The sequence below is a fragment of the Euprymna scolopes genome, chromosome 4 (genome assembly GCF_053919585.1).
Source record: "Euprymna scolopes isolate OS-2025 chromosome 4, ASM5391958v1, whole genome shotgun sequence".
NCBI lineage: Eukaryota > Metazoa > Mollusca > Cephalopoda > Sepiida > Sepiolidae > Euprymna > Euprymna scolopes.
In genome coordinates this window covers 154024423-154044199 of record NC_136485.1, presented here as the reverse complement: position 1 = coordinate 154044199, position 19777 = coordinate 154024423, and positions in this window count along the sequence as shown.

The window sequence follows — 19777 nt, the reverse complement described above, 5'->3', positions numbered from 1 at the left end:
GGCCATTGTGGTCCATAGACAGCAAACAACGTTCATTGATAGAATCAAAAACATTCCTAATCAGTTCAATTGGTATGTTGACACAACTTCTTTCAATGGTTGCTTTCAACTCATTCATTGTAGCTCGTTTTGTGGTGTGAACCCTGTGTTTAACATGCTCTCCCAACCCCACCCCCAAAAAGAGAAAACCCCGGGTAGGGGGGGGTCAAATTCGGTGAGCGTGGACAGTACTAGATACTTCCTTTTCATCCTAACTATCTATTTCGCAGGTGACTATCAAGATATGCTCTTACGTCATGATAATAGTGGGGAAGTGCGCCATCCTAGGAGAAGTGCCATTCTTTATTTGTAAACATCTCTTGGGAACGTGGCATAACGTATTTATGTAGAAAGTTGAGATAACTTAAATGCATACATTTTATTGGGCCAACCTGTAATATATATATATATATATATATATATATATGTGTGTGTGTGTGTGTATAGTGGCTTCATTCAGTCTTCACAGTCTATGGATACTCACTATAAGGGTGACTGTATGTGAAATTTTTGTGGCAAGAGTTGCACAATCTCCAACCACACCTCTCCTGAGTAGACATTCTTAAATACCAATGGAGGTTCAGGACGACTGGAAACAATGCTGAGAAAAGCGGAAAGCACATACAGCGCCTAGAATTTCCAAATAGTCACCCATCTGGTACTAGCCAAGCTTAACATTGCTTAACTTCAGTAATCTGACGAGAACCGGTGTATCAGCATGATTATGCCGTATATAATGTTAATCTGTGTGTGTGTATATGTATGGTATAATCACATTGATACACCAGTTCTCGTCAAATCACTGGAATTAAGCAACGTTGAGCCTGGCTAGTACCAGATGGGCGACCATTTGAGAATTCTAGGCGCTGTATGTGTTTTCCGCTTATCTCGGCATTGTTTCTTAGTCGTCTTGAACCTCCACTTGCCATTGGTATTTAACAATGTCTACTCAGGAGAGGGGTGGTTGGAGATTGTGCAACTCTTGCCACAAAAATTCCACGTGCAGGCACTCTTACAGTGGATATCTATAGTCTGTCAAGACTGACGGAAGCCTTATATATATATATGTGTGTGTGTGTGTGTGTGTGTGTGTGTGTGTGTGTGTGTGTGTGTGTGTGTGTGTTTTATTTCCGTTTTATCTGTTTGGTTACATATGTTTCGGATGTTGGACCATGTTTATGATCCAACATCCGAAACATATGTAACCAAACAGATTAAACGGTAATGAAAAAATAAAAAACATTTGCTCTCCAATAGTATAGTATTGAGCACTCTCTTCAGGTTTTTACTAATTACCAGTTTTACTATATATATATATATATATATATATATATATGAGAGAGAGAGCTATTAACATTATGTCATACTGTTATTTAGTGTCATTTTTGTATATAAGTGGTATGGATAATCCGGTAGGTGTGTTTTATATATTCCAGTAAATGTCAACTCAGAAGTTTATGCTTGTAAATTATAACTTATATCCAATTGAATAATTTTGTATTATTAAATATATGCTTGATTTATTGTTTCATATGAACACGAGAGAATTATTATAAAATGTCTGTGTGACATTTTTATATTTTCTAAACGAGAACTTACTCTCAAGTTAAAAAAAAAATTGAGGCCATAAAGAAATGCTATCGGACGATACCAGGAATGTTATGGAATTTTCTATGAATTAAAATTAATATCGTTTGTCCGTAAATGTCATGAGAAAAAATGACCGTTTAAAAAAAGAATAAGAGTTTTTGGTGAGACGTTGTTAAATATGATCTTAAAAGTTACAATGTTTATTTCTTTATGTGGATTTTCTTCATTGTATTAATTAATGACGTGGATGCATTTACTAGTAGTTATTAATTACTATTGTTGAGGTATATGTTGCGAAGTAGGATACGTTTTAGACAGGGAAGTCACAAATAAGTCAAAGCATTGGCCACACTGTGTTTGCGAAAACCGGAAACCGACCAAACGACTAGAATATAACTTTTGATATGGCCTACAGCGAGGGTGATGCTAAAAGAAACGCGAGTCTTAGTGGAAACTTGAATGGAACAAAATGGTGTTTTTAAAATGGTCTAACAAAATCTTAATAATAAAGTTAATTACTTACACCATAAGTTTTGTTGCAAGTCTCCTATGCACAAATATATGAATTCTTCCGAACCGCATAAATTAACTGAGAGTTACGACTCTTTTGTAATACACGGAAGTCGGCGTTCCGATCTCGTCAATCTTTCCAACAGAAACTGGGCCATTCCAATGACCTTTCTGCTGTTGGATTGATGCAAAATCTTTTGTGTAGCCCTAGGAAGTCCCCCCCCCCCGAGGTCTTGCCTCCTGGTTTTCGGGAGAATCTAGTTTATCACTTGCCGTCTGAGGTGCCTTTACCGGGGAATGCTGAGGAGGCTATTTGTGCAGGACCAGAGTGCTTCTCTTCGGGCGCTAGCCCATTTTCTCACCTTCCGACCCTGAGTCCCATCCTCTCATGGTGGGAGAGTGGTAAATACCGGTCGGTATACTTTCGTAGTCCGCCATCTTGACGGTACTTACTACGATGGTTGCTTTTTGTATACGCAGTTTTTTTTTAATTTGTTTTTGTTTCTATATATCTTACCTTTTCGATCTCATCTCCATATCCGTGTTTTCCTTAGTGACCCTTCCAGGGTCACAAAAATAAGTAACTATTTCTCTCGTCTCACCTTTCAACTACAAAACGATGACTTACTGAATAAATCTATTATTTCGTTAAAATATGTTGTTTGAAGTAATTGACTGATTATATTAAAGAAACAAGTCGGATTGATTTTGATTGCCGCTAATGGTGTTGGTTTTGGCCATTGTAGAAAAGCAACAAGGACGCATGGCCATGGTGACTTGTGACGAAAATATGATTTAAAATAGTAAGGATTGAATGATTTTAAAGAACTAAATGATTGTTTATAGCGAAAAATAAGGTTACTTTTTCAAAAACAATCCAAGAGTGTATTTGTCCCTGCTTGTTCGCAGCCACTTATTTTTTCCATGTTTCTTTAGACGAAAATCTTAAAGCAATGAAAAACGATTGAAAGAACTATGTTTTAGATATCTACTAAATTTTTTTTTATTTAAATTTTCGGACTACTATACTCATCTAGGTTTTTACTTTCACAACGTTTCAGATAACATAATCATCGACCATATTTTTCAAGGATATCATTTATGCATTGGAATAGTTATAAAATCATGGCTGAAGTCAAAGTGATAATCAGTTATTCGTGGGCTTGGAGATTTAATTCACTATAGTAGAATAAGTTCACGGTGGAACGATAAATTTGTCGCCCTAAAGAAAACATTACAGATTTATTTAAAAACTTTTATTGAAAAAATAAATTCAGGTAACTTGATTATGCATTAGAGCTGACATCTATTTAATGTAGGCGCCTTCAGCCTCAATCATCGCCTTGATACAGGCCTGGAATGGGAGCATGCCTTTTCCACAAGCGCCAGCAGACATTTGGCAGAAGGCAGTAATCAGGCTGGCTTTGGTGCTGTGGGAGGTCATGTTGGTGATGTTCTCAACATATGACCAAACGAAGTAGTCCAGCTGGTTAAGGTCGGGGGAGAAGGAGGCCAGTGGAGGAAGGGTTCAAAGTCGTAGCACTCCTTCTGAAGCCAAGCCTGGAGTTTTTTTGGACTTATAGGCCGGTGCCAAGTCCTGCCACCTCACCCAGAATCTTCAGTACATCCAGGTAGTTTGGTGTTGACTTTCAAGCTGATTACAAAGATGTGATATGGCATGGTGTGGCCCTTACCTGAAACTTCATTGAGCTGTACCCTCAAGCATCGGGCTGTCCGGATTTGCATTATGAGGGTGTTGCTAATGGTCCTGCTATTATAACTTGGATCGATAGAGAGTATGAATTGTACAGTGGCGCATCTCCATTCTCATTAGTTGAACATTGTGTCACTTTTAGACATGATAGAAGGCTCCTATCGCTCTTGTGATTTGTACACAACTGGCCAACTAGTAGATGGTCTGCAACAAAAAAGGAAAACCGGTTTTCATGAAACGGAAATGGAATCCTGTTGTCTTATCTAGGACGACAATTTTATCGTTCCACTTCGCAATAAATGTGTAAATTACTATTTCAACCAAGTTGTGGCTAACAAAACATGAACAATGTACAACCGTTAAGTAAAGTTTCCAGTTGTAAATTGAATATAGGTTACCTTGTTTGTCATGAAAGTGCCCAACTTCGATAGATGCACCTGAAGAGGTTGAAATGTAAAAATAACAACTAAGACGAGAAGAGTAATCTGAATAATAAAATACAAACTATCAATCCTCATCACAAAAATTCCTCAATATAATATCTGTTTAAAAGTTTAATAAATTCAATACAAAATATTCATATACACTTGTCTAATACGAGTTTTATATTTGTTTGTGTTATTTAATATTTACCTTCTATTTTATGATTAGTTTCGATTTGATATCCTTAGGCTTTGGCAAAAAAAAGGCTATGTTTTCTCTTATTGACGCTAATTGAACTTTATCCTCAAACTCTAAAATGTTGAAGCATTATTAGTTTTGACAAAGAAATAACAACAATTAAATGCCCTTATTGAATTAATGCATAAAGAAAACAGAAATAAAAGAACCAAAACTTTGGGGAAACTAAATATCTGGAATATTAAAAAGAATCATACAATTAAGATGAAGAATTTAATTTCTTGTTTAATATTAATATTTCTTAATCCGAAATATTCTTGAAGAATTCGATGTCTACTTTTTTTCGATTAAGACAAACAATTTTTAAAAAATCATTTTCCCCTTGAGAGTTTAAAACGACAAAACAGAACCAAAATAAAAACGAGAAAACGAAGAAAAATTGAAACAAATATTTTCTTTTTAAATAATCACGCAATAGAATATTACTATTACACCAGGAAAAAAAAAAAAAGATTTGAATTATTATTTTTTGTTGTTAAAAAGAAAGTTTTAGATTTCTATTCGTTAAAGCTTTGAGCTTTAAAGCACAATTTTTATTATATTGTGCTTCAAAAGAAAATCAATTGTATTTTCTTTACAATGAAAGCACGAACGTCGTTCATATTCAGTCCTATAAATACCGTGACAGAATAAGCCTTAGGAAAAAAGAAAAAGAAAACTTGGAATTAGATAAAGGATAAATGAAATGTCAGAAACAAGTTTATGATAAAATTGTTAAATATTTATAAAAGGGATCTTGAGCACGTGGTACAATGGAGAAAGAGGTGGCTGGTTACTTTTAATGCATCTAAAACTAAGCTTCTATCTTTACATCATCAACGCTCTGATGCCCATCAATTGAAATGAATGGCTCTCGTCTTGGGGAGGCTTCATGTTTTGACAAGTTTATGATCTGAAATGAACACATATCAAATCCATTGCCAAGGTCGCTGGAAAAATGGTAGAATCGTTCTACCGCTCCAGTAGATATCTCCCTCCTGATGCAATTCTCTACTCATATAAAAGCCAGGTACGGCTGATGATGGAATGCTTTTTCCACATCTGGGCTGGAGCTGCTAGAAGCAGCTTATCCTGCCTTGACAGAGTTCAAAATAGACTTCATAGCTTATTGGGGGATGCCCTTTTTTCTTCCCTGCAACCTCTTTCCCACAGAAGAGACGTTGCGAGCCTGTCTCTGCTTTATCGTTATTTCCATGGCAGGTGCTCGTCTGAGCTTCAATCCATGGCCCCCCTCGCCAAACTTTCACGGAAACACTCATCTAGCCAAATCTATTATCAATAATTTCCCACACTCTTTATCTGTGCCTAAACCTAAATGTACATTCCATGAACAAAGTTTTTTTCTTAGAACTGCACGCCCGTGGAACTCTTCTGATTGCCTGCTTTACACCTGACTACAATCTGATTGTCTTCAAGTCCAATGTAAACAAGTTCGTGATAAGTAATTCAATTTACAAAAATTCCACTAATTATGTTTACTACGCTATAATCACATTGATTAATGTATACCCATTAACCCTTATCCTCGAGCGGCCTCTGGGCCTTGATAAGTGGTGATTCCTGTATAAATAAAAAAAAACAACACAATTTTCATGATGATATTCTATAAGAAAATGTACAAATACGTGCATTAATTTTTCAATAATTATCTTAGTGGCTTTATTTTTAGCCCCCACATGTAGAGTATTTTCACATTTTGGATATCATCCTCATAGCTGGGATCTACATAGGGATTCATTGATTATTGCACATGTTTATAACATAGCGTGGACATCAGCGGTAAAGAAAAAAAAACTATAAAAAAGAGAACGTGAACGATCATGTTGGAGACGTGGAGCATGGAACGAGATAACGTTCGAGATCATGTGGGTGACGTCATGGCCGTAACAATAAGGAAATAAATGTTGTTATAAAGCAAAAGCGAGTTGAAGTTTTTTTCGTATTCTTGATCTCCTTTGAAACATAAACTAAGATTACAACGTGTTGGTTCCCGGACAGCATTATATGTTGTTTCAGATATCAATATGGAGAGTTTGAATGCAAAACGCGCTAAATCCAATTAGTTTAAATTGCAACATTAAAACCTTAAACGATGAATAGATTAAATGTAAACTCAAAATAAAAGTTTATTTTGATTGAGACTAAAAAGAAATGGTGTTATTATAATGTTATGTAATATATAACTTTGAAAAGGGGTCAAGTATTAAAATGCAGCATTTTCTTTTAAAGTGAAAGTTTCGTAATTTTCAAAATGGCGTTTATCGCATTTTACACTTCAGAACTTTTTTTTTTTTTTTTTAACTCACGCTCACTCCTAACAAGGCATATCGCCACTTGGACGTAAGAAGCTACTATTTGGGACCATGCCTAGAAAATATTAATAAGATGTTGGTTTACGTTACATTTAAACTCCTGCATATCAGTAAAGTCAGGAAGTAGGTAACAGGAAGGGAATTCCAAAGTCTAGCTGTTCGTGGAAAGAAACTAGTAGAAAGCATTCTGATATTTAGAGATCTCAACGTTAGTCAAGTTTTGAGCAGTTTCGTACAACTATATAAACTTTCTTTCCCTTTAACAGGTAGCTATGTAAAAGGGCCATACAATATTTTTTATACGAACGAATTACCACGTAAAAAGACCAGAAGCCACTCGAGGAAAATAATTAGCGATATTTTCAATGATTTGATGGGACAGGACTATGAAAGCATTGATAACTATGATTAATTCTTAGAAAGACTCAACAGATATTTGTTGCCATTAGACTTGAAAACAACCATGTTGTAGTCTGTAGGAAAATGTCATCCTTTTTGTCTTGCCAACCGACTCACTGTTCCGAAATTGTTTCCTTAAACTATTTAATCATCTGTTTGAGCAACCATTGCATAAATACAAAACGAACATATATATATATATATATATATATATGTGTGCATGCACCCTAATTAAGGGTTTAGAAAAAAACGGTTTGCACGTATCATAAAGAAATAATCTAAAAAAAAAAAAAAAAAAGTTCTTATAAATTAACAATAATGCAGATTGTAAAAATATCTGAAATCCTAAAGTCCATGTAGAGTTGTAATTGGGCTGTTGATTTTCAAATATAATATGTTTAACCCCCTCCAAACCCTCTCACAAAAGGTCATGGTTGTCTACTCCTTTTCAATCGGAAGCTGATGTGTATGAATATGTTCAATAATCCGGAAACGGATATTCGTCTATATTTTAAACCTCTTAACAGGAGAATTACATTGCAATAAATCGGCTGAACCATCGAATAGTCAATAATATGTATGTGCTGGGTAAAATCCTAAACTATTAAACTTATTATGAATTATGGAATATGTATTCTAGACAACAAAGCGTGTTAAGTGGACACATTATTTTTTTATATAAACTTTATTATTTAGAGAAGATCCACCGAAACGGTACCATATATCCCCCCCCCCTAAAAAAGTAAAATTTTAAATTATTTCTATATTTATTGCTTATACTTATCCTGGGACGAATAGTTTACTAGAATTTTATAAATCTGTTGTGTCGTTCTGTGTTAGACGAGTTGCAAAAGCCGCTTAAAATGTACAGCTGAGTTTTTTTGTATTTCATAATTTCATTCTCCTGTGATCTAGTATGATTCAGGGGAAATAACTTGAATAGAGTTCAGGGCAAATAACTTGAATAGAGTTCAGGGCAAATAACTTGAATAGAGTTCAGGGCAAATAACTTGAATAGAGTTCAGGGCAAATAACTTGAATAGAGTTCAGGGTAAATAACTTGAATAGAGTTCAGGGCAAATAACTCCTGAATATATTGAGCCGGAATTGGTATCCATTTCTTTTTTTTTCTTTGTTGTACTGCGTTTTCATGCCAACTAAGGCAAAGCACCACTTAGGGATCCATACAGTGTAAGGATGGGATATTTTTGCTTGTTGGGTTTGTCGGGAGTGTTTATATCGAGCAGATGCAAGGGCTTAGAGTTCGTCGGAGCACTCTCCATTAAAATACTTGTAAAACAGGCACAGGGATGCAAGATTTTATCGATAGGACAGAGGTTAAAGTTTAGTTAACAGTGCGGAATCTTTTAGGTTTGCAACTCTTCTTTAAACCGCATCAAAGAATGAGAGACTAGTAGTGAATATGTGGACCCAAATATGGCAGCATACCCCGTGCATGCGCGCATGGTGGTTTCGTAGAGGTACAGGATACTCTCAGGCGTAGGTAACTTTTACATTTGTAGATGTATGGTTGCAAAAAAGTTTTCTAAGGTTTCAGATAAGAAAGTGAATAAGCAGAGTGAAGGACAAAATAGAGAAGAGGAAATTGCAAATCAATGTAGTTAGCCTTCGTTTCTTTTCGTCGATTTGTATCTTTTTTTTTCATCCTCTTATCCTGTTTGCCTATTTTCTTTTCCTTTCAAGCGGTTATGCTACGAAAGCAGGTGCTCTATAAATTCTTCCAAAGCAAACAATACTAAACTTTTAAAACTAAAACAGCGTGAACGATAATACAAAATAACTTGAATAATGTGTCAGAAATGGTTGATACAAACATAAGTACGGTGCTCCACATCAAACGAATCGAAAGCGGCATCTTTTTCTTGTCTGACAATCTCAGATATTGTATCAGACTAAGTTAAGTCAATATTCCAACCTAGTTGCAAAGACACGTAAAGGGATTAGTATTGACTTGAACAGAGAAAAACTGTATACGTCACGTTAGATTAGTCAACACGCATACATGTTTTGGCGAGAAGTCAACTCACCTACTCACAGCGAGACGCTGCCTTTAAGATTTGTCAATTGACTTTGCATAAAACGAAAGAAATAATACACGTATACATATTAGAATGTAACTAATGTAGGTCTTTCTAACTAACAGTGTTATAAGATAAACTAGCAGACCGCCTGGCATTGCCCGATCGTAAAATACGCTTCAATATCATATTTTAATTCACGCAGATTTCGTATTTATTATTAATAGGGCTATGACAAAAGAATATTCATTTCATTATTTTGACTCTCGAGTATATATCAGTTAATATCTTATTTGTTTTTAGACAGAGTGATGTATTTATCGATTGAGTAACTGCGTCTGTGTTGGATATATACTCGAGAGTAAAAACAATAAGAATATTCTCTTGTCACAGCCCTAATTATTAAAGAGCGAATTATCTATTGATTATTATATTGTACCCAATATATTAGGTTGGTGGAAAAATAATTTTTTTTTCATATATAAGTTTAACGTAAAAAAAAATATTATTTTTGCACCAACCCAATATATAGTAATGATTTCGAAACAATGAAATTCAAAAGCGTGACATTTATAATGCAATACATTTTCTTCTACAACTAGGAAGTGACCAATCTCGGCCTTCTGGACAAGATCAAAGTGTAGTATCTGTTCCGGCAGATGCTGCACTTAAGATAATATGTACCAGTCAATGGAGGGGAAACCCTCTATACTGGGACAATTATTATTTTTGGTAACCAGAGTGCCCCCTTTTTGCCTACTTTTAGGGGAGCTGGTTTTTACCTCACATTAAAAACGGCCTTGTGCCTAATTTGCTCAGTGGGGGAGCAAATAAATACCATCTGTTCTTCAGATGCTGCACTTCTATTTCTTGTTCTCTTTCGGTGGAGGAGAAATCCTTCACGATTGAGACAATTTTTATTTTTGTACCTTTTCTCCACGTTAAAAAACGACCCTGGTGTCTAACTCTGTCCCGTGGGGAGGCATAGTAAATAGGTACAACTAGGAAGTTCTTAGCTCAATTGGTATTGTAAAAAATAAATAATTTTAGACGACTATCCTGGGAAGAATACTGTAATTTTAACAATACGCTGTAAGCTTCTGAATGGCAACACCAGAAATTAATTTCTTGGTCACAATTTTATTCAAATATGTGCCTAATCCCGTTGACATTTATTTGAGGCATCTTGATTGATAAAGTAAGGCACAATTTTGACTTTTGGTTAAGCGAACCAAAGTGGTTATTCAAAGTGGTTATGCGGTCAATTTCTGGACTGGCCAGCTAGTTACTTAAAGTCTATTCCGAAAGCAAGAAGATGTAACTCAATCAGCTGTATTTGATTGGCTGTTTACTGAAAGGCTTAAAACTGTGGTAAACTCTGACAGCTATTCTGCACTCACTAAGTTGTTGAAAGTGACTTCGTGCATGATAACATTTCTTAATAAACTGAGAATATGTTTCTTGACAGAAAGAAGCATGTGTGGCTGCATTGGATGGGAAATATGCAGAAACAGGCCTTCGAGTGTAAAAGAAAATATCTGTCGAATCCAACCAAGGATATATATATATATATTTCTGTAGAAATATATTTTCTTATAATATATACCAATTCTTATTTAAGAAGCTCAACGTAATTACAGAGCAATATAGATAATAAATGACAACAAGCTATATTCCAAAATTCATGATGTTGACCATCTTATAATTTAAATTCAACTGAATTAAAGGAATAAATTATAAGCCGGGCAACATCATGAATTTTGGAATATAGTGTTTTGTCGTTTATTATCTATATATCTCTCTCTCTATATATATACATATATATATGTGATTGTTGAGCTGGATTAAATCCGACGATCTGAAATAAAATGGAGGTGGAAGGACCTAGATACTCAACGTTTCGCCCGATTTATGCGGGCTTCTTCAAGAGGGATGGTCATCTAGATACTCAACGTTTCGCCCGATTTATGCGGGCTTCTTCAAGAGGGATGGTCATAATGACCATCCCTCTTGAAGAAGCCCGCATAAATCAGGCGAAACGTTGAGTATCTAGGTCCTTCCACCCCCATTTTATTTCAGATATATATGTATATATATATAAGTTGGTGCAAAAACAATATCGTTTTCGCACATGTTACTTTTATATATGATTTCTGAATAAATTCCTTGATATAGATATATAGCTATGTTATATATCATTTTGAAGCGCATTTTATGCTTTATCGAATCGTATTATTTGTTACCGTTCTCAATTTCTTCATTCATTTTTTTCCGGTTTTTTCAACAGCATGGGCAAAATTCAAATCCGCACGATTTTCTTGTTCCAGTTCAAACTAGGCCAAAAAGCTGCCAAGGTAGCTTGTGGTATCAATGATGCGTTTGGCCCCGGAAACACTAACGAACGTGTGGCACGACGGGGGTTAAAGAAATTTTGCAATGTTAACGAGAGCCTCGAAGATGAAGACGGTTGCGGCTAGCCGACTGCGGTTGATAATGAACATTTGAAAACCTTAATTGAAGCTGATCCTTGCAAAAGCACACAAGAAGTTGCTGCTGAACTCGAGGTCAACCACTCAACAATCGTTCGCCATATAAAGCAAATAGGGAAGTCAAAAAGTTGGATATATGGGTGCCGCATGAATTGAACAATAATCAAAAGAAAAAAGAAATATCTTCTACGATCTATTTCTCGAGCAGATTGTGACGTGTGATGAGAAGTGGATCCTCTACAAAACTGGTGACATTCGGCACAGTGGTTGGATCCTGGAGAAGCCCCACAAAACTTCCCAAAGCCAAAATTGCACAAAAAAAAAATTATGCTAACTGTTTGGTGGTCTGGGGCCGGTCTCATTCATCGCATCTTCATGTCTAGTGTGAGATTCGAACCCTGATGGCATAAAACTGAACTGAAGCTGAATGCTTTATTCCCATATTAACCAAGCAAGCGAAAATATTGTCTTTTTAATCTACTTTTAATGTTTAGGAGTTCGGCTAAGGATTTTTCTGCATGATTCTATTGTTATGAGAGGGACCACGTGAACCTTGCTAACATCTGAGCGAAAATGGTATTATGGGCTTGATTGAATTTGAACTTGGTACACCCAGATCGGTAGTTAATGTTACGATCCGTTTACCCTTGGTCACCTCCTGTGAATAAAAGTGATCACAAGGAGCCTTTGCATTTATAATGAATGTTGTGTTAAGGTATGTGCATTTTATTTATTTTTTGTAATGATTATAATGAAGATATGTCTGCAACCAAAACTATGTCATACTATTGAAAGAGATTGGGTCATGTGATGAAATTTGTTTCTCGTGTTGATGGCAAAGTAATACGAGACTAAATGATTTGTAAATCCTGCAAATGGCAATTTCCACAAACATTGCAAAATAAATTTTGGCATTCATCAAAGTTAAGTGCAGTAAAAAAAATAAAATAACTCTTTGCTTTCTAAACTCAATAAACTCAAAATTACATAAAAATATCAAAATTGCCTCTTTACTATTCGGAATCATTATTTCTTCTTTATTTCAAATTTTTACTCTCCGAAACTATCTGAGATAATTGATTGTTGTTTACAAATCGAAATAAACTCGTAAGGTAAGTAAAAGCAAGAACGGAAACCGTAAGTGAATTGCATTAAATAGAGTTTCTTCCATTTTCTGTAGCTGATGAAGAAAAAAAAAAAACATGGCACGAGATTTCTGTTGATTTCTTTAAGAAATGTTGACAAGATTCCAAAGCAAAAAAAAAAAAAAGAAAGAAATAATTACAGATTTTTCTGTTTCTGGAGTGTTTTATTCTCCATATTTTCTCACTCAGCTTGTTTCACAAAATATCTTCCTTATTTTTCGAATGAATTAGTCAAATGAGGCATTAAATACGAAATAAAGAAGAATTCAAACACATGCATTATTAGCCAAATGGATATTCTTGTAGACTATGTGTAATGGTTTGGTTGTTTTACGGCATATCAACCCATTTCAGGTTATTTAATGTCAAATCCAGTTATTTTGAATATATATTTTAAGTCGGTTTCTATTTAACCCATAGTTGGGACCCTAACAGGTACTACCACTCTGGGTCAGAGTGAACCTGGGACCAATGGCAATTAAAGGGTGGCTCCACACTCCCCAAAGCCCGCAAGCTGGGGCCTAACCATCAGATATAGTTTAACGTCATATCCAGGACCTATGTGTAATGTGGTAGTTACATGTGAACTGACCCAAACATTGCATGCAGAGTTAATCGCAAAGGGCCAAAAAGGAAAAGGAAACAAATTCGACTCACTTTTTTCTAGTTGAAATAAAAGGCTTTATTAACGGTACTTTCCAAACAATGCATTGCATTGTCTTTTACTTCACCGCATAGTTGACAAAACTGCTGTGTCAAACACGTGATTTAAAAGTCATACCTTGCCACTACTTTCACAATTTGGTATCTTTTTTCTCCCCCGCATATTCTTTCCATTCTCTGCCTCTGCTATGACGTTACATCAAACATCTGCTTGTTCATTTGCATACGTCTCATGCGGCGGCTGCTGCTTACATGAATTTGTTCCATATGGAAGCGCTTTATACCCACTCCTTGCGTTGGATACTGGGTGAGTAAAACACCTAGTATATAAGATGGTCGAGAATAAGAAAAGGAAAGGTTTGCTGGGGTCAACTTACTAATCAAAAGGTAGGGATTACTAGTCTATGGGAATCGTCAGAGACGGCTGTGATGACATATGTCTGTGAGAGAGAATGGGAGATAGAAAATGAGAATTCGCTGGAAGCACACATTGTGAACACAAAAATTGAGATAGGAAGACAAAATATCATTGCTCTTTTCTCTTCCTTGTAACCTCTTCTCCACAGAAAAGCCGTTGCGAGCCTGTCTCTGCTTTATCTTTATTTTCATGGGAAGTGCTCGTTTGAGTTCCAATCTGTGGCTCCTCCTTGCAAACTTTCACAAAAAACACTCATCTACCTGAAACCACTATCAATAATTCCCCCCTACTCTTTATCTGTACCTAAACCTAAATGTAGATTCCATGAACAAAGCTTCTCTCTTAGAACTGCACACCTGTGGAACTCTTTTCCATTTCCCTGCTTTTCAGCTGACTACAATATGATCATCTTCAAGTCCAACGTGAACAAGTTCTTGATGAGTCGTCCTGTTAAGTAATCCAATTTATCAAATTTCCACTACAAACAATTACTATGATATTGTGTCATTGATTACTGTACACCTAGTAATCCTTATCCTCGAGTATCCTCCATACCTTGATAAGTGGCGCCTCCTTTGAAAAAAATAAATAAATAAATAAATAAAAATAGCGATTCTCTCTTCTTCCACACACTGATTAGCGATTTGGAATGAAGATAAAATTGAATAAACTTCTTTTGTCTTCCATAAGTCTGTGACCGACTTAGTTCTTTTTAAAAGTGTAAATAAGGTGCTTTTATTTAAGACAGTAAGCCCACAATTTCGGAATAATACACAGAGATAGTAACAAGCACAGGCAACTGCCAAAGTATGAATCCAATTCGTGAATTTCAATGCATGTTTGTGTAATAATGATGGAAATATGCATGTATTGCAAAAAATACTCGAGCAAAACTTGGTACAATTTGTAAAACATCTTTATCAATCAAAACCACCATTTCTCAACCGGTGGTTCTCCGAAATCCCAAGACTTTGCAAAAGGTCATAGGAGTTCAGCAAAGCAAGTGATATAAGCTAATGCACTTTATTTTTATTGGTCCCCTCAAAAAAAGTAAATTCATCCTTGTCCGTTTGTTTGTCCACATTTTTCTCAATAACTACGCCTTGTAATTTTTTGAAATTTTGCACAACAATTAAACATGATATGAGTAACAAAAAAGATTTTCCGGGAAAACTCCGGTTGCCTCCTCCCCCATAGGAGTGCCTTTCAGGTTAAAATGGCTAAAATTGACACTTTTATGCTTATTAAAAAAATTGATGCCTTGGATTTTTATAAAACTTTCTGAAAAGTTGTAATAAACTGATTTCTATATAATTTTGTTTGCGATAACTCTTTGGTGTGCCCCAGGGGCTCTTTTAGGGCTAATAAAAACACTCCAACTTTTGGGACTATTTTACAATATTTGTCCCAAATTTTCTGTGTATGTCCATTTAGCAGTTTTGCATGGTGCTGGACTCAAATTTAAATATGTTAAAGCCTTGGGGACTTTTGGGGCTTAATGAGGGCGGCAAATGGTGGACTCTATCATTTCTTTTTTTTGCATGGTGCAGAACTCAAATTTACATATATTAAGACCTAAAACCTGCATCGTTTGTTCATTTTCCCTAGGATTTGACGGTCCCTGGGGACTTTGGGGGTTAAATGAGGCTGAATTTAGTCATTTTTGTTATGCCTCGTTCACTGTGTACCCACGGGGGACCATGCATGCTTCACTCGTTTGATTTTTCAAATTCAATTTCAAATACGTAATATTATTAAACAGACACAATATACTTTTGTATTATGTAATATGAGAAGGACGCAGTGGACATCACACGGTTGCTCAACCGATGTCCTCTCTTCCTTCTTTCTGTATACATATATTTTTAAAAGACATTAAAACGGACGTTTATATTTATTAATTGTAATTAGTAATAAAGTAACAATTTAAATCATTTTAAAATATTTTACTTGTTTAAAATTGTAACGTGTGTACTAAAATAAAAATGAATGTAATGAATATGCTGTTAAACTATTGATGGGAGGGCAGAATCTTATTTATTTATTTATGTGTATTCAATATAAGAACAATTCATTTTGAAAAAAGGTGTAGTGATATCAGTTATTTCTCAGTTATTTTTTAAATTTTAACTTTGGTGATCTGACAATCTAAGCTTTTAAATGTGTATAATAGGCGATACTATATAAACACCAAATACTTCAGTGCAATATCATATAGATAGTAGTGTTGGGACGATTAATCGGAGTCGGGAATTAGAAAAATTGGAATTTTTGTGTTTATTGGTATCAGAATCAGAAAAATTTGTGGCTATTTTCCGATGCCCAAAACGATTCCTTTAATTACCTTTTTTATTTGATTTTCATTAAAACAAAATCTTCCACTGTTGGTCCTAATAATAAAGTAATAAATATTTAGTGGTTTTAAACTACGAGTAAAAATATAATCTATAGATCGCCCCCACCCTCAACAAGTGTGTTTTTACGTTTAAGAAAATATCTGCACATTTAACATGTGTTTTTACGGTAATCGGGAGGACAAAATAAAAGCTTTATAGTTAAATATTTAGAGATTTATAAAGAATCGGAATCAGAATGAGTAATTGTATTGGAATCGGGAATTTAATACGGAATCGGTAATTGTATCGGAATCGGTAATTGTATCAGAATCGGGAATTTATTACAGAATCAGTAATTGTATCGGAATCGGGGAAACATTGAAATTGTTTCATCATTAGTAGATAGACACACTTTTTTTTTTTTTATATCAAATAATAAAGTAAATCGACTGATATATACAATAGAAAATCCCTGAAAGGGTTTTAGAATTAATCTATAGAATTTTTAAAAATCTGGAGGCAATTCTACAACAGAAGTTAATGTCTAAAATAGGAGTTGATTTCCAGCAGAAATACATGTTATTGCAAATGCCTGTGAGCAAACATAACAAATAAGCGGGACACTATTAAATATTGAACAGTATTTATTGATTTGCATTCAGGACTTGCGCATATTAATTAAAGGTTGAATTTACCAATAAATGTATGTATGAAACACTTTTTGCTTATTTCCCCTTCCGGGCTTCTTTGAAGACATCCATAAATCGTCTCTTTGGCTTGTGTCTCGGATATTAACCATGCTGCACTTCTCTGTATGAGTTTTTTTTTTTTTTAATTTTTTTTTTTAGAGAACCAGTTGTTCAGTGTATAATGTGCACTTCTGTGCCATACAAACCATGTTGCTGCAAAACAACCACCTATAATATAAATCTCACCTATCTGTATGTATGTATGTATGTATGTATTTATGTATGTATGCCTAAAACTTTCGACAGAAGCGACGGATTTTCAGGAGTTGTATCGTTTTGAAGCTCGACTCTTCGGACGACAAATATCGAAAAATTGGCTGAAAACATTAATTCCTTCACTCTCAACTGGGCACTTTTCTACAAAGAGGGGCCGCTTTTTTCGCCGATATTTTCGGAAGTTATCCCTTCTTTTCGATTGACTGGATCCGAAAGTGGGATTAAAGAGTCAGCATCTTCGTGGAGGGGCACTCTGACCTGCAAAAGTGCCTGGAAATCCCTGTTGGCATTCCCAATGACGGAGCCTCAGTGATTCGCAATAAACTAACCCCTTCTCAAAAAGAGAGAAGGCACAGCCTAAGAGTGTAAACCTCCTAGAGCTAAACTCCCACTGCAAAATCAATAAGAATGGATCATTACAGGAATGGTCTAATCTCTGTTGATTTTGGGGGACCCACGATCAACATCTCGAATGAAACTCTTATCTCGCTCAGTGAGATGTGAAACGAGAAAGGAAATATGGCGTCTTTTCAACACGATACTCAGCATCTCAACAGGGACTGTATATAAATGGAGGAAAAAAAAAGGTTTAAGTTAAAGAGGAAGTTCATCTCCTAAACAAACAGTGATCTTACCGCACAATGAATGAGAATATGAAAGTGTGTTCTAACGGAACCACATACAAATCACTCCGCAAGTAACAACAGACAAGTGAAAAAAAAATATGGTATTTATATAACTGTTGCAGATCTCTTCTCTAGAGTGAATAATACATCAATACCATCATCTGCAATCAATCGTGACGAGTATGACTGTTCTCCCGTCGGTAAGATTGGGTCTGGTCATTTCTGGGTCCTCAGATGGCTGTGGAGGCCGATCCTTGACCCACAGACTTTATTTCAGTAGGGGCATGTGTGGGTGGTCGACTGAGTAGTGGAAGAGGCGGAAGGAGCTGTGTTGGTAGTAGATCTCTCCTTTCTCTGCTTCCTCCTTTTATTCCGTGGCTTTGTATATATATATAGATATATCGGAAGTAAACATACCAAGCCAAGGATGCATTTACATCACACTCATTTTTTTTTATTCATAGTATAATTCGTCTTACACGTGTTTTGTTAAATCGTAGAAATTCATAAAACATCTCATAAGAGACAGGTCTGTTTCTCAGAAAAAAGACACAATTATAGATACTTTTCCTTGGTTCAAAAAGGATATATATATATATTTTTTTCCCTTGGTTCAAAAAGGATATATATATATATTTCCTTGGTTCAAAAAGGATATATATATATATATATATATATATATATATATTTGTATGTCAGGTCATGTTATATGCTACTAGTACCATGTAACCCAGTACTACCTGCCTCATGGTCGGGTCACCGGCGACTAAACTGGTTCCCCCACCAGACTTGTTTGGTGATGAGGGTGGCTAGTCTCCCTGAAGAATTAAAAACAAGACCTTCCAAAGGGCGAATGAACCATTTTTCGAGGTCAACGGCCAACTAGCACCGTGTGTGTTTGTGTGTATGTATGTGTGTGTTGGGGTGGTGAGGGCTCCCGTAAGCCGTGGTGAAGGCAACCTTTCTAGGAGAAGCAAATCTCTGATTTAAAAAACCATAAAGTGGGAGACCAGTAACCGTATTAAGCTGGTCTGCAGTTTAACTTGTTGCTGGGTATCTTGCTCTTGCTTGTTGCTGGATCTCAACTTTTGAACCGAGAGAGAAAATTAGCTGTCATACAAAGCTAAGACTCTGTAACATCTGTGTACAGATACTCCTTGAGGCATTTGTCTATTAAAATGGTCCTGTGGCGATGGAAGTCATTTTTGGGCTCATGGACTTTAAGTGTCAGAGAGTAGCACTCGTCTGACAAGACATTGCAATCATCATATATATATATATATATATATATATATATATATTCGTGTTGGAACGATTAATCGGAATCGGATTCAGGAAAATTGGAAGATTTGTGGGTATCGGAATCGGTATCGGAAAAATTGGTGCTTATTTTCTGATGCCAAAACGATTCTTTTAATTGTCTTCTTGGATTTGATTTTGTTTTAAGCAAAATTATCCATTGCTGGTAATAATGATAAAATAATAAATATTTATTGATTTTAAAATACCAGTAGAACTAAAATCGATAGATCATCTTCCACAACAGTATTTTGACTTTTAAGAAAATATCTGCATACGTGTTTTTACGAAAATCGGGGAAAATAACAATTTTAGTTAAATAATTAGAGATTTATAAAGAATCAGAATCGGTAATTGTATCGAAATCGGGGAAAAATATTGGAATTGTCCCATTACTAATATATGTGTGTGTGTGTGTGTGTGTGTGTGTGTGTGTGTGTGTGTGTGTGTGTGTGTGTGTGTGTGAAAAACAAAATTTACAAAATATATTGGATCATCATATATTCAAAGCAGGGAGTAAGGAAAAAACTTTTGATAAAAAAATTTTGTAAA